Source organism: Eleutherodactylus coqui, chromosome 9 (assembly GCF_035609145.1).
Source record: "Eleutherodactylus coqui strain aEleCoq1 chromosome 9, aEleCoq1.hap1, whole genome shotgun sequence".
NCBI lineage: Eukaryota > Metazoa > Chordata > Amphibia > Anura > Eleutherodactylidae > Eleutherodactylus > Eleutherodactylus coqui.
This window is the reverse complement of record NC_089845.1, coordinates 175,023,835-175,036,194: the sequence shown is the minus strand read 5'-3', so window position 1 is coordinate 175,036,194 and position 12,360 is coordinate 175,023,835. Positions and strand designations below refer to the sequence as shown.

The following is a 12,360-nucleotide window of genomic DNA, read 5'->3' as shown; positions in this document are numbered from 1 at the left end:
GCCCCACGGGCTCCTACCCCCATCACCTACCTGCCCCCACGAGCCCCTACCTCCATCACCTACCTGCCCCACGAGCCCCTACCCCCTACCTCCTACCTCCATCACCTACCTGCCCGTCGCCCTGTGCAGGTCCGGAAACTGGCGGATATCAGGGGATAAACGCCGCAGCACTTCCCTGCCGAGTCAGACCCGCCCAGCTTCACTCCGCTCAGCCAATAGACAGAGTGACAGGACTTCTCCACCTATCAGAGCGCAGCTTACAGCTGACCCCGCCTCTTAAGCTGATAAGATATGCGCCTTGATTGGTGGCTGGCAATGTTATGCCTTAGCAACGTGTGCGGGTATGTGAGCGGCCCCGCCCCCACTACTAGAGGGAAAGCCTCCGTCTCAGCGTGCGTACTGACTGGTCTGCAGGCGGTGGCCATGTTTCTGAAGACTCCAAGTCTGCGCTCTAATACGTTTTCCGGGGGAAGCTGTGACTACACGGCGTGCACGCGCATTGCCCTCAGGAGCCGTGTGCACTACACACTACAGTTAGGCATCAGGTGGCTCTAATCAGCAGCGCTGCTTAACTGCTGCTGAAATCACAAATATGCCACCCGGGGGGGGGGGGTCTACTCTGTACCGGAGGCATATTAGTAGTTTACACTGCGGTTATTCCTGCTGCCGATTCCAGCCAATGAGGTGGCTGGAATCGGCACCATGTGACCTCCCATTGTGCACGAGCAGTACAGTTCAGCTGCCGTGCACGATGAGAGCTGTGCCCGCGCCCACGTGACCGGTGACGTCACCGGTACTTGAATTTGCCCGCGAATTCCGAGCCTACAGAGGAAGCTGATGGTTGGAGCCTTTTATACTACTTTCAACGTGGTGAGTACCTACCTGAGATTAATGTGCTGTGTGCTGCTGTGTGGTGAGTACCTACCTGAGATTAATGCGCTGTGCGCTACGTGTGGTGAGTACCTACCTGAGATTAATGTGCTGTGTGCTGCTGTGTGGTGAGTACCTACCTGAGATTAATGCGCTGTGCGCTACGTGTGGTGAGTACCTACCTGAGATTTATGCGCTGTGCGCTACGTGTGGTGAGTACCTACCTGAGATTAATGCGCTGTGTGGTGAGTACCTACCTGAGATTAATGCGCTGTGCGCTGCGTGTGGTGAGTACCTACCTGAGATTTATGCGCTGTGCGCTACGTGTGGTGAGTACCTACCTGAGATTAATGTGCTGTGTGGTGAGTACCTACCTGAGATTAATGCGCTGTGTGCTGAGTACCTACCTGAGATTAATGCGCTGTGTGGTGAGTACCTACCTGAGATTAATGTGCTGTGCTGATGTGTGGTGAGTACCTACCTGAGATTAATGTGCTGTGTGCTGCTGTGTGGTGAGTACCTACCTGAGATTAATGCGCTGTGTGGTGAGTACCTACCTGAGATTAATGTGCTGTGTGGTGAGTACCTACCTGAGATTAATGCGCTGTGTGGTGAGTACCTACCTGAGATTAATGCGCTGTGTGGTGAGTACCTACCTGAGATTAATGTGCTGTGTGCTGCTGTGTGGTGAGTACCTACCTGAGATTAATGCGCTGTGTGGTGAGTACCTACCTGAGATTAATGCGCTGTGTGGTGAGTACCTACCTGAGATTTATGCGCTGTGCGCTACGTGTGGTGAGTACCTACCTGAGATTAATGCGCTGTGTGGTGAGTACCTACCTGAGATTAATGCGCTGTGTGATGAGTACCTACCTGAGATTAATGCGCTGTGCGCTACGTGTGGTGAGTACCTACCTGAGATTAATGTGCTGTGTGCTGCTGTGTGGTGAGTACCTACCTGAGATTAATGTGCTGCTGTGTGGTGAGTACCTACCTGAGATTAATGTGCTGCTGTGTGGTGAGTACCTACCTGAGATTAATGCGCTGTGTGGTGAGTACCTACCTGAGATTAATGCGCTGTGTGGTGAGTACCTACCTGAGATTAATGCGCTGTGTGATGAGTACCTACCTGAGATTAATGCGCTGTGCGCTACGTGTGGTGAGTACCTACCTGAGATTAATGTGCTGTGTGCTGCTGTGTGGTGAGTACCTACCTGAGATTAATGTGCTGCTGTGTGGTGAGTACCTACCTGAGATTAATGTGCTGCTGTGTGGTGAGTACCTACCTGAGATTAATGCGCTGTGTGGTGAGTACCTACCTGAGATTAATGCGCTGTGTGGTGAGTACCTACCTGAGATTAATGCGCTGTGTGGTGAGTACCTACCTGAGATTAATGCGCTGTGTGGTGAGTACCTACCTGAGATTAATGCGCTGTGTGCTGAGTACCTACCTGAGATTAATGCGCTGTGTGGTGAGTACCTACCTGAGATTAATGCGCTGTGTGGTGAGTACCTACCTGAGATTAATGCGCTGTGTGCTGAGTACCTACCTGAGATTAATGCGCTGTGTGCTGAGTACCTACCTGAGATTAATGCGCTGTGTGCTGAGTACCTACCTGAGATTAATGCGCTGTGTGCTGAGTACCTACCTGAGATTAATGCGCTGTGTGCTGAGTACCTACCTGAGATTTGCGCGACGCCACCTGACGCAACCTGTCTTTTTTTGCAGATTTGTGCGCTACGTGGGGAGACGCAGCCACCCGAGATTTGTGCGCTTTTTTTTGCAAACTTACGTGTGGAGAGGATCCTGACGTTTGGACGCGTTTTGAGAAGAATTTCGCTTCGCTTGCACACAAGCTGACATAACTCGTCGAGGTAAGCTGCTGCATCTGCTAAAATTTTCATTGCGTGCATCTGCTCATACGTGCTTATTTTGCGCATATTTGCAGGTTTTCGTGTGTACGTGTATATATAATATATGATTCTTCTGACCAGGTTGGGGGAGTAGTGGTCAATGTAAGTGGGTAGAGCGGATCTAGGGATCAGTAATACTGGTGTGATGTGACTGTTAACCTGCTGATTTTTCGTTATTTCCTGCAGATCTGACGTCCTTGAGAATGGGAAGGCTGGCGGACAGTGAAGAGACCCTCGACGTTCAGCAATCTTGAAACCCTTCGTTTTATGGACTGCTTTTTGCCGGTGACTCACCTTTTTTTTTTTTTTTTTATAAGCTTTTTGGAGTATCCTGAAAAACTGCGCAATATTTTACACCGATTGAGTAAACAGAAAAGATCCCCAAACACAGCGGCCTTTGGTTTATCAGGGAATGACACTTGGTGTAAAATCCACATTTTTAATAAATAATAAAACGTGATTTGAATTTGTTTTACCTTATTTATGTTTTCAGGCTCCTGATTACCCACGCTGTAAGGCCGGCTGCGACGAGCTCCACCATGGAATTCCGGGGCGGAGCCCATCACGGCAGCCCCAAGAGACCCCAATACTTACCTCTGGTTCCGGAGTCCCGCATGACGCCTCAGTGCGCATGGGTAATAGAGCGTGAGACGCACCGCAGCGGCATGTGACGCGGCTGGCGGTAGGCGTAGAGGCGGTTTCACGCTATTTTCCGCTGTGCTACAGCGGAAAATAGCGTGAATGGACGGCTTCCACAGACTGCAATGGAAGCCGTCCGCGCGTATACCCGCGGCATTTTACGGTGCGGAATTCCGCTGTGAAATTACGCACCGTAAGCATTGAGCTATTAGGTTGAATACCGTGTTTCCCCGATAGTAAGACACCCCCCGATTTTAAGACGTATCGGGGGTTTCAGGGGGGGTCGGCCAATGTAAGCCGTACCCCGAAAGTAAGACATATGTCTTACTTTCGGGGAAACACGGGGGTATTGCCGCCTCCCTCTCATCTACGGTAGCTGCGCGCCGCCTCCTGCCCACTTCCGCGCCGCCCCCCCCTCCATACGTCACCGCGTCTGCCGCCTTTGGCCTCATGTCCACGGGGAAAATCAGGCCCGCTACGGATTCTCCATGTAGAATCTGCAGCGGGTCCCTCCTGCCCCGCGGACATGAGCGCTGAAAATAGGAATAAATCAGAATTAACTTACCTCTCACACGCTCCGGATACTTCCTTCGCTGCGGCGTCATCTTCTCTCGTCGCGGCCGGATCTTCTTTCTTCGGCTCGGCGGATGTGCATGATGACGTCGGTGACGTGCCCCGCACATGCGCCGGGCCGAAGCAAAATGATCCGGCCGCGACTGAGAGAAGATGGCGCCGCGGCGAAGAGAAGAACCAGAGCGTGTGAGTACAATTTGATTGTGTCCCGCGAGACCCGCATGAAAATGGAGCATGGTCCAGATTTTTTCATGCTCCGTTTTCCAATATAAGACATACCCCGAAAGTAAGACATAGTGGGGCTTTTGGGGATAAAAAGAAAGTAAGACACTGTCTTACTTTCGGGGAAACACGGTAGACACGTCTGTGGGAAGGAGCCTTAAGGCCTCATGTCCACTAGCAAAATGGAATTGCGGTTTCCGCAGCGGATTTGCCCCTAGGGAATCATTGGCCATCCCGTCCATTAAACTGATTTTTGCACCCGCGGATGGAATTTTAATAGAATTGCGTTTTTCATGCGTGGGAGAAAAAACCGCGGCATGCTCCATTTTACCGCGGATCGGCCACATTGCTATCACATTGACAGCAATGTGTGCGTATATCTGCATGAAAATTATACAATTGAAAGCCGATTCTACGCGGATTGTATTTTTCCAGTGGACATGAGGCCTAAGGCCGCCTGCAGACGGCCGTGTCGCATCCAGCTGCTCGCAACGGGACCCGACCTGAGCGCCTGCAGAGAGCAGTGCGGAACTCGCCCACTCCCGCAGCTCTGTCTCATGTGCCAGCAGACGCCACATGCGCAGAGCCGGCAGCCAGCGAGTGACGTTTATGTCCGGGGCTCTGCGAACCCCGCACAGAATTAGAGCATGGCGCGGTTTGTTTTCTGCGCGTGATTGCGCGTAGACAAACCACGGCCTTCTGCATAGGATTGCGTATTGAAATGCAATCCTATGCAGGCGTGTACAGCCGGAAATGTACGGTGCTGCGTCTGGCATAGACTGAAGTGGCAGCGGTGCGCACTCGTCATCAGCTGATTGGCAGGGATTCTGGGAGGCAGATCACCACTTCACTGCGCATAGATCATCAGTACTGGAGTCCCAGGGAACCCTTTTAACCCCTTGCCACCGCAGCACGTGAATGTATGTATATGTTAGGAAGCAGCTTTCTGGAATGGACTTGCATCTACATCCTACAGATCTGAGCCCACACCATCTACTGCTGAAGACTGTTGCTAATGACAGTTGGCCTCCCGCAGCCACAGAGGGGATGGGTGAGACAGATTCCCGCTGTTAACCCTTTCCAGTCCAATGTCGGGCCTGCCCCGACATCATAATTTCCCTCCAATGTCGGGGCAGGCCCGACACTGCAGTGCAGGAGTGGATCTGCAACCGATCGTCAGGCACATCGGGTGCAGATGCACTCCTGCACTGGTCCTCATCGAAGACCCCCGAGGAGAAGGCAGAAAGGGATTTTAATCCTTTCTGCCTTCTCCTTTACACATTACTTAGCGCTATGTAATGCATAGATTCTGGCCGGCGATCATGTGACCGCCGGTGTTACCTGACCCCAGCAGTCACATGATCGCCGAACCGGGAGGCAGAAGGAGAGTACTGAAGACGCCGGACAGGTAAGCAGGTCCCTCCCTGCACCCTCCTGAACTCTGTCAGCTCAGGAGGGTGCAGGGAAAGTGTATTTTTTCTCACCCATTCTCCCCAGAACCAATTTATTTGGAGCTGGGGAGAATGGGTGAGAAAAAATAAGTGGATTGGAAAGGGTTAATGCTTTGCATGCAACGATTGCTCTTATTTCATTAGGTTTTTGTATGTAATCAGATATACTTCAGTCTAAGCCGACCTGAGTATAAGCCAAGGTACCAACTTTTACCCCAAAAACCTGGAGTCAATTATTGACTTGAGTATAAGGCAAGGGGTAATATTAGGTACCTCGGCTAACACTGGGATCGGCTATACTCGAGTATGCATTGTGGCTGCTGCTACAGGCCAAGTGGGCAGTATTGTCCGGGTCTCCTGAACTCATGGTTAGTGTGGGGACTAGCGGTATAACCAGGAGCTTAGAAGTTCGCCCGCTAGCTTCACGTTTTGTCTACAATGTCAAGTAATACCTGTTCTTTATAATCAGCCTGTTAGTAGTGGTTGCATTTTTGGCTTCTGTATGCAGTGTTTTCTATCTCTGTGTATTCTGTTCCGTCTCTGTTATATGCCATGCGTGTGTCCTGTTCTGTGGCTCCTAGGATCAGCTATGGCCCAGTTCCGAAGACCGCTGGGCCGCCCTCTTATTTGGGGATGTATATGCTTAGGTTGGGCCACTGTTGACACCCCCCCCCCCCCCTCTTTAGCACAGGGTTAGTTGCATGGATTCCATGTGAATCTCCTGTGTTTCCTGTGTGCATGTATACTACTAGACTACTAGTCCTTTGGTCACGATGGTGTTGGCAGTCTGCTCAATCTGCCCACACGATCATAACAGTCTGTTCAGAAAGCCACATAGTACTGATTACATTTTGGGTCCCATTTGTGCATACTAACATAACATTAGGGCCACAATGGGTACATTTCTGAAAACAATACAAACAGGGGTATCCATTTTGGGGTGTCAGTGCACATGAAAATGATGATTTTTGGTGAAATAAAGCCTTATTATAATTTTTTTTTATCATAATTCCATTAATTCCTGAAAATGTGTGATCTAAATACTCCTGACACCACTCAGTGAACACAAAGGGGTGTACTTTGTAAAATAGGGCCATTTTAGGGGGTATGTATTCGGACACCCACGAGCCTTTGCAATCTTGGCTCGGTGGAGGAAAAAGGATTTAGCAAAATGAGGAAAAATGAGGTTCAACTTGAATGTCTCCAAAATGGTTCCAAACAAAGGATGTTTTTGCAAATGTGCGTCCAGAATAAAGTGAACAGATGGAAATATGTTGGCAAAGATGTGTAGAGTATGCTTGCACATATGAGATAACATTTGCAAATGTTAAAAAATTACAATGTCTTCAAAACTGTCAATATTCTTAATTTTAATTAATATACACAACTTCTAACTGCCCATTTTTACCACTTAAACGAAGTACAACAAGGCACAGAAAAAACAATGTAAGAATCACTTCGATTTGCAAACATGCCCATCTTGAAAGCGTCCTACTGAGCCAACATCTAGGACCGTCAGTCTCTGCTGCTTCAACAATGATTGTGAGCAAACGCAGTGTGGTAATCCTGAAATAACTTATCCGCTCACCTGTAAAGAAGAAGGAAAAAAAGTTTGCAAGAAAATAAATAAAAGCTTAGTCTATCCAAAAATACCCCCCCAAAAAAAAAGGTGAGTCACCGGCAAAAAGTAGTCCATAAAACGAAGGGTTTCAAGATTGCTGAACGTCGAGGGTCTCTTCACTGTCCGCCAGCCTTCCCATTCTCAAGGACGTCAGATCTGCAGGAAATAACGAAAAATCAGCAGGTTAACAGTCACATCACACCAGTATTACTGATCCCTAGATCCGCTCTACCCACTTACATTGACCACTACTCCCCCAACCTGGTCAGAAGAATCATATATTATATATACACGTACACACGAAAACCTGCAAATATGCGCAAAATAAGCACATATGAGCAGATGCACGCAATGAAAATTTTAGCAGATGCAGCAGCTTACCTCGACGAGTTATGTCAGCTTGTGTGCAAGCGAAGCGAAATTCTTCTCAAAACGCGTCCAAACGTCAGGATCATCTCCACACGTAAGTTTGCAAAAAAAAGCGCACAAATCTCGGGTGGCCGCGTCTCCCCACGTAGCGCACAAATCTGCAAAAAAAGACAGGTTGTGTCAGGTGGCGTCGCACAAATCTCAGGTAGGTACTCACCACACGTAGCGCACAGCGCATTAATCTCAGGTAGGTACTCAGCACACAGCGCATTAATCTCAGGTAGGTACTCAGCACACAGCGCATTAATCTCAGGTAGGTACTCAGCACACAGCGCATTAATCTCAGGTAGGTACTCAGCACACAGCGCATTAATCTCAGGTAGGTACTCAGCACACAGCGCATTAATCTCAGGTAGGTACTCACCACACAGCACATTAATCTCAGGTAGGTACTCACCACACAGCACATTAATCTCAGGTAGGTACTCACCACACAGCAGCACACAGCACATTAATCTCAGGTAGGTACTCACCACACTGCGCATTAATCTCAGGTAGGTACTCACCACACAGCAGCACACAGCACATTAATCTCAGGTAGGTACTCACCACACAGCACATTAATCTCAGGTAGGTACTCACCACACAGCAGCACACAGCACATTAATCTCAGGTAGGTACTCACCACACAGCAGCACACAGCGCATTAATCTCAGGTAGGTACTCACCACACGTAGCGCACAGCGCATTAATCTCAGGTAGGTACTCACCACACAGCGCATTAATCTCAGGTAGGTACTCACCACACAGCGCATTAATCTCAGGTAGGTACTCAGCACACAGCGCATTAATCTCAGGTAGGTACTCACCACACAGCGCATTAATCTCAGGTAGGTACTCACCACACAGCGCATTAATCTCAGGTAGGTACTCACCACACGTAGCGCACAGCGCATAAATCTCAGGTAGGTACTCACCACACAGCGCATTAATCTCAGGTAGGTACTCACCACAAAGCAGCACACAGCACATTAATCTCAGGTAGGTACTCACCACACAGCAGCACACTAATCTCAGGTAGGTACTCACCACACAGCAGCACACAGCACATTAATCTCAGGTAGGTACTCACCACACAGCAGCACACAGCGCATTAATCTCAGGTAGGTACTCACCACACGTAGCGCACAGCGCATTAATCTCAGGTAGGTACTCACCACACGTAGCGCACAGCGCATTAATCTCAGGTAGGTACTCACCACACAGCGCATTAATCTCAGGTAGGTACTCACCACACAGCGCATTAATCTCAGGTAGGTACTCAGCACACAGCGCATTAATCTCAGGTAGGTACTCAGCACACAGCGCATTAATCTCAGGTAGGTACTCAGCACACAGCGCATTAATCTCAGGTAGGTACTCACCACACGTAGCGCACAGCGCATAAATCTCAGGTAGGTACTCACCACACGTAGCGCACAGCGCATTAATCTCAGGTAGGTACTCACCACACTGCGCATTAATCTCAGGTAGGTACTCACCACACAGCAGCACACAGCACATTAATCTCAGGTAGGTACTCACCACACAGCACATTAATCTCAGGTAGGTACTCACCACACAGCAGCACACAGCACATTAATCTCAGGTAGGTACTCACCACACAGCAGCACACAGCACATTAATCTCAGGTAGGTACTCACCACACAGCAGCACACAGCACATTAATCTCAGGTAGGTACTCACCACACAGCAGCACACAGCACATTAATCTCAGGTAGGTACTCACCACACAGCAGCACACAGCACATTAATCTCAGGTAGGTACTCACCACACAGCAGCACACAGCACATTAATCTCAGGTAGGTACTCACCACACAGCAGCACACAGCGCATTAATCTCAGGTAGGTACTCACCACACGTAGCGCACAGCGCATTAATCTCAGGTAGGTACTCAGCACACAGCGCATTAATCTCAGGTAGGTACTCACCACACAGCGCATTAATCTCAGGTAGGTACTCAGCACACAGCGCATTAATCTCAGGTAGGTACTCACCACACAGCGCATTAATCTCAGGTAGGTACTCACCACACAGCGCATTAATCTCAGGTAGGTACTCACCACACGTAGCGCACAGCGCATAAATCTCAGGTAGGTACTCACCACACAGCGCATTAATCTCAGGTAGGTACTCACCACACAGCAGCACACAGCACATTAATCTCAGGTAGGTACTCACCACACAGCAGCACACTAATCTCAGGTAGGTACTCACCACACAGCAGCACACAGCACATTAATCTCAGGTAGGTACTCACCACACAGCAGCACACAGCACATTAATCTCAGGTAGGTACTCACCACACAGCAGCACACAGCACATTAATCTCAGGTAGGTACTCACCACACGTAGCGCATTAATCTCAGGTAGGTACTCAGCACACAGCGCATTAATCTCAGGTAGGTACTCAGCACACAGCGCATTAATCTCAGGTAGGTACTCAGCACACAGCGCATTAATCTCAGGTAGGTACTCAGCACACAGCGCATTAATCTCAGGTAGGTACTCAGCACACAGCGCATTAATCTCAGGTAGGTACTCACCACACGTAGCGCACAGCGCATAAATCTCAGGTAGGTACTCACCACACGTAGCGCACAGCGCATTAATCTCAGGTAGGTACTCACCACACGTAGCGCACAGCGCATTAATCTCAGGTAGGTACTCACCACACGTAGCGCACAGCGCATTAATCTCAGGTAGGTACTCACCACACAGCACATTAATCTCAGGTAGGTACTCACCACACAGCAGCACACAGCGCATTAATCTCAGGTAGGTACTCACCACACGTAGCGCACAGCGCATTAATCTCAGGTAGGTACTCACCACACAGCGCATTAATCTCAGGTAGGTACTCACCACACAGCGCATTAATCTCAGGTAGGTACTCACCACACAGCACATTAATCTCAGGTAGGTACTCACCACACAGCACATTAATCTCAGGTAGGTACTCACCACACAGCAGCACACAGCACATTAATCTCAGGTAGGTACTCACCACACACAGCGCACAGCACATTAATCTCAGGTAGGTACTCACCACACAGCAGCACACAGCACATTAATCTCAGGTAGGTACTCACCACACAGCAGCACACAGCACATTAATCTCAGGTAGGTACTCACCACACAGCAGCACACAGCACATTAATCTCAGGTAGGTACTCACCACACAGCAGCACACAGCACATTAATCTCAGGTAGGTACTCACCACACAGCAGCACACAGCACATTAATCTCAGGTAGGTACTCACCACACAGCAGCACACAGCACATTAATCTCAGGTAGGTACTCACCACACAGCAGCACACAGCACATTAATCTCAGGTAGGTACTCACCACGTTGAAAGTAGTATAAAAGGCTCCAACCATCAGCTTCCTCTGTAGGCTCGGAATTCGCGGGCAAATTCAAGTACCGGTGACGTCACCGGTCACGTGAGGCGCGGGCACAGCTCTCATCGTGCACGGCAGCTGAACTGTACTGCTCGTGCACAATGGGAGGTCACATGGTGCCGATTCCAGCCACCTCATTGGCTGGAATCGGCAGCAGGAATAACCGCAGTGTAAACTACTAATATGCGTACCGGAGCGCCTCCTGCTGGTCATCTGTCAGTTTATGAAGACATGCTTGAGGAGTCCTATATGCTCTTCACATTAATGGGTCCGGTGGGCGGGCTGGACCGCCTCTGCTACTAGCTGCTTTAACAAGAGCTCCGCCCCCCTTGTCCCATCTGATGGCAGTAACCTACTCACCGCCAGGACGCTGGGAGTTTGTCTCCCACGAATGCCCGGGGCTGGCAGCTTTATTACAGAAAGCCCATGGGGTGTGATTCGGGGCTTATCACAAAATGGGTTTAACCCGTTACTCTAGTGGCCTCACAAGTAATAGCGTCCTCAGTTATGGCCCCAATACCAACAGTGGCCCCAGTAGTAATAGTGACTCCCACAATGGCCCCAATAGTAATAGTGACACCCCACATTGGCCCCAACAGTAATAGTGACTCCCACAGTGGCCCCAGTAGTAATAGTGACTCCCATTGTGGCCCCAATAGTAATAGTGACTCCCATTGTGGCCCCCAATAGTAATAGTGACTCCCATTGTGGCCCCAAGAGTAATAGTGACTCCCATTGTGGCCCCAATAGTAATAGTGACTCCCACAGCGGCCCCCAGTAGTAATAGTGACTCTCACAGCGGCTCCAATAGTAATAGTGACATCCCACAGCAGCCGCCAGTAGTAATAGCGACCCCCAAAGTGCCCCCAATAGTAATAGTGACTCCCACAGTGGCCCCAATAGTAATAGTGACTCCCATTGTGGCCCCCGATAGTAATAGTGACACCCACAGAGGCCCCAATAGTAATAGTGACATCCCACAATGGCCTCAGTAGTAATAGCGACCCCCAAAGTGGCCCCAATACTAATAGTGACATCCCACAGCGGCCCCCAGTATAATAGTGACATCCCACAGCGGCCCCCAGTATAATAGTGACATCCCACAATGACCTCAGTAGTAATAGTGACACCCAAAGTGGCCCCAATAGTAATAGTGACATCCCACAGTGGCCTCAGTAGTAATAGCGACCCCCAAAGTGGCCTCCAGTATAATAGTGACACCCCACAGTAGCCCG

General features: G+C 49.7%; 2 long non-coding RNA genes across 2 annotated transcripts; one reads left to right on the top strand and one right to left on the bottom strand.

Annotated features, from left to right (window-relative positions):
- The first annotated feature begins 644 nt into the window (after positions 1–644).
- Positions 645–3,264, top strand: LOC136578894 (uncharacterized). The gene is made up of 3 exons (XR_010786683.1): positions 645–870; positions 2,600–2,745; positions 2,971–3,264. It is a non-coding gene; the product is annotated as an uncharacterized lncRNA (long non-coding RNA).
- Positions 3,265–7,014: 3,750 nt separating this feature from the next.
- On the bottom strand, positions 7,015–11,290 carry LOC136578893 (uncharacterized). Its single transcript, XR_010786682.1, has 4 exons — positions 11,072–11,290; positions 7,672–7,817; positions 7,348–7,446; positions 7,015–7,257 (listed from the first exon to the last, which is right to left on the bottom strand). It is a non-coding gene; the product is annotated as an uncharacterized lncRNA (long non-coding RNA).
- Between the last annotated feature and the right edge of the window lie 1,070 nt (positions 11,291–12,360).